General features: G+C 46.3%; 1 long non-coding RNA gene across 1 annotated transcript; it reads left to right on the forward strand.

The window, feature by feature from the left end:
• Window positions 1-244: 244 nt before the first annotated feature.
• Window positions 245-3,235, forward strand: LOC128143259 (uncharacterized). Its single transcript, XR_008235695.1, has 2 exons — window positions 245-456; window positions 2,520-3,235. It is a non-coding gene; the product is annotated as an uncharacterized LOC128143259 (long non-coding RNA).
• Window positions 3,236-3,606: the final 371 nt, after the last annotated feature.

Below are 3,606 nucleotides of genomic sequence, written 5' to 3' on the forward strand. Positions count from 1 at the left end.
GCTGCAGTCACAGCAAGCAGGGCTGACCCTGCACCCTGCGCTGGCACCCTATGTCTTATGTGGGCGATGCGGTGGGTGAGGGTCCCAATCCGGCTGAAAACCAACCTTGGGACGTGGTGGGAAATGGTTGTTTGAAAACCAAATCAGCTCCCCGACCCTGGCCAGCTGCACAACCAGGCAAACAGCTATTACGGGCATGGCACGAGGCAGGATGTGCGGAGTGACCACGTAGCCGTCCTGAGCGGGACGGCTAGCTCAGGAAAACTTCCTGAGCATCTTTCTCTCTGCATTCAGGAGGCAGCCAGGCTCATGTCCTCCTAGGAGGGGACGGGAAGAGTGACAGATTGGCAAAAGGACCATTATACCTCTGACAGCTTACGGATGTATGGGAAACGAGGTTGGCAAAAGATGGCATTAGATGTTCCTGCTGCCAGCTAATGGTGTCCAGTCATGTGGGTGAGTCTAACAAAGACAGATAGTAATGGATTAGCTGTACCAGAGCAAATGTTTTATTGGCAAGTAACCGTTTACAAGCTACCGTGCTCTTCCACCCAGAATTTTCCTACTGAATTTCCTGACAAACCACTGTCCTAGCACCACCTAGTGTCCAACCTGGTAGTTCAGATGTTGTTAACGTGGCAATACAGCCAGTTGCAGGGACGGGGGGCGGGGAATAAGACTCAGGGGGTTCTTTCTGTTTTCTTAAACTACCATAGACTCCTACCGCACCTTCAGAAAAAAATCTACAGTTGCAACATCTGAAACATTGCTTTTATTTCCAAATCCTGCCATCTTCTTAGCAAGATTGTCTTCTCTTGGATGTCTGAAATCTCTCTGCATAGAAAAGGGTAGCAAGCAGGGACTGCACTTTCTTGGTAGGGATGTTGAAATCCTCGCTTTTGGTAAGAGTATCTTGGCTGAATGAATGAGGCGCACAGCGGTATCAAGAAGAGACTTCATGAAAAATGCAGGTTCTTAAATGTCGGTGGCAAGGCAAGAGAGTGGTTAAAATTCTGCTGCTTAAGAGTGCTGGATTATTTCCAGAGGATGGAGCAATGGAGAGCAGAGTGTGCCACAAAGAACGGCAAAATGAGATCGTGGTGTGCCTGGCAGTATGAGCTGGCATGTAAAGCTACAGAAATTGCTGCAAAGTGTCCTATTTCTCATGAAGTCAGGTGCACAGCAGGAATGTTGGCACTCCTGATTCCGGTCTCCAAGCGGCATGTATCATCACAGCTTATTGCCAAACACCGAGCTTATTAGCATTATAGAGCCAGGAACGTGCATTTGTATCCCTTCTGTCATATTACATCTATGGGGTTAAGTCTTGCAGTTTGTAAAGTGGAGCAGACTAATTATCATACACAAGAAATGACTAAAATCTGACAGTCACATGTCTCCTGGGAAAGATAGCCCATGAGATAACAATGAGGGAAAAAATTGTGTTGGGGAAAACTTTCCCAAATTTTCGGTACTTGTCTATGGCGTGCTTTCCTGTAGCATCTAACATTAGTCCCAGATGGCAGAAATACTTTTGATCGATGCATCTCGAGATCCTGTGTGTGTGTGTGTGTGGCTGTCAACACCAAAGCTGTCCACTTATGCTCTCAGGTGTGGACAGCCCTACTGCTCACACCATGGTTCGTCAAAGCCATGAAGACCCTCAGTACGGCCCTGGCCAGTGCTCTGAGGGTTGCTCCATCTCCACTAGAGGACTCTGGCAATGTCCACCTTCACTTCTAAAGGGAAGTCCTGCTTCCTGCCAAAACCTATTAATTCACACCAGTTTGCCCAGAGCTCACCATTCCCCAGTCCTTGTCCTGCAGTGAGAGGGGAACGTGTCGCAGAGACACCAGCATGATTTGCCAAATGCTTGGAGGCCATGTTTTAAGCGATCACTGCTTTTAAAATGGAGGAGCAACAAATTATTAGAAGAAGCAGAATTAACTTCTGAAAGGACCCTTCTTTGATAACAATATACTTTTGTGCTGGTTTTGGCTGAGATAGAGTTAATTTTCTGCATAGTAGCTAGTAAGGGGCTATGTTTTGGATTTGTGCTGAAAACAGTGTTGATAACACAGGGATGTTTTCGCTTCTGCTGAGCAGTGCTCACACCGAGCCAAGGCCTTTTCTGCTCCTCACCCCACCCCACCAGCGAGGAGGCTGGGGGGGCACAAGGAGTTGGGGGGGGACACAGCCGGGACAGCTGACCCCGACTGACCCAAGGGATATTCCAGACCATAGGACGTCATGCTCAGCATAGAAAGCTGGGGGAAGGAGAAGGAAGGGGGGGACGTTTTGAGTGATGGCATTTGTCTCCCCAAGTCCCTGTTACACGTGATGGAGCCCTGCTTTCCTGGAGATGACGGAACACCTGCCCGCCCATGGGAAGTGGGGAATGAATTCCTTGGTTTGCTTTGCTTGCGTGCGTGGCTTTTGCTTTACCTATTGAACTGTCTTTATCCCAGCCCACGAGTTTTCTCACTTTTACCCTTCTCATTCTTTCCCCCATCCCACAGCGAGTGGCTGCGTGGGCCTTAGCTGCCAACTGGGGTTAAAGCACAACTTTGGAGAGGAAGAGAAAGAGTCACACGAATAATGTATATGTGCGCCTTATGAAGAGATGGGCTTTCTGACATGCGGTTACCTGAACCTCCGGCAGCTGCTGAACACCCCTGTGCTAGCTGACATGAAGACGCTCCATCTGAAGTTTGTCACTTCAAGCAAGATGATTGTTAAGGTTTTGGGTGGGCATTTTTCCTAGCAGATGTTTGTCTTCACTTACCATTTGTTTTAATTATTGCTGATGTTTTTGCCTATCAAATCGCAGACTTCTTCAAAGGAAAAGGAATAAGCAGTTGTCATAACAACAAAGCTCTTCATTACCACAGGAACCTTTGACAGCTTTATTTAAAACATTAAAAAAAAATTAAAAGAAAAATCCAACCAATTATTTTTATCAATCTGATTCATGTTCTTCTTAAACAGATTACAGTGTGTTCTCTAGCAGTTACACTGAAAGGTGTATGGCATGAATATTTATTATAATGTAAACTTTGGGAAAAAAATTAAAAGGGGGTTTGTTGTCTTTATGAGCTTCCTGTGGCAATAGCTTGCCTTGACTTTTAATTAGAGTATATGATGTGAAATTTCAAGGTGGAATTTTTCTTTTTTTCTCACACATGTGAAGCAAAATGCTCATAGTATGAAATAAAAATACCGAGTTAGCCGTTCATATGTTCTAGACAATTATGTCTTCCATTTTTCAAGCCAAAAAAAGGATATTAGCATCCTAAAGATAGAGGAGGAGTGATTTGTTTGCCAGGAGGTTGAAGCCCTTTGCAAAGTTTAGAACTGACTCCCAGTTTTAATTTTCAGTTCTCTGAAGCTGAAGGAGGCGGGGGGGGGGGAAGATGATCAGCTATTGCTGTACCACCTTATAGAGGAGAAAGCCACAGGGAGGTGTTGCTTACTGCTTCCCCACTCCCAAGAAGTGTAAGCAGTTAACTGGGAGGTGTGACCTGCTCGGGCAGGAGGAGGAAGCTGATCCACGGGCAAAGCTCTGCCTGGCCAAAGGGGAGCAGGAGCCAAAGCTTCCTTGTATTT

This window comes from Harpia harpyja, chromosome 6 (assembly GCF_026419915.1).
Source record: "Harpia harpyja isolate bHarHar1 chromosome 6, bHarHar1 primary haplotype, whole genome shotgun sequence".
Taxonomy (NCBI): domain Eukaryota; kingdom Metazoa; phylum Chordata; class Aves; order Accipitriformes; family Accipitridae; genus Harpia; species Harpia harpyja.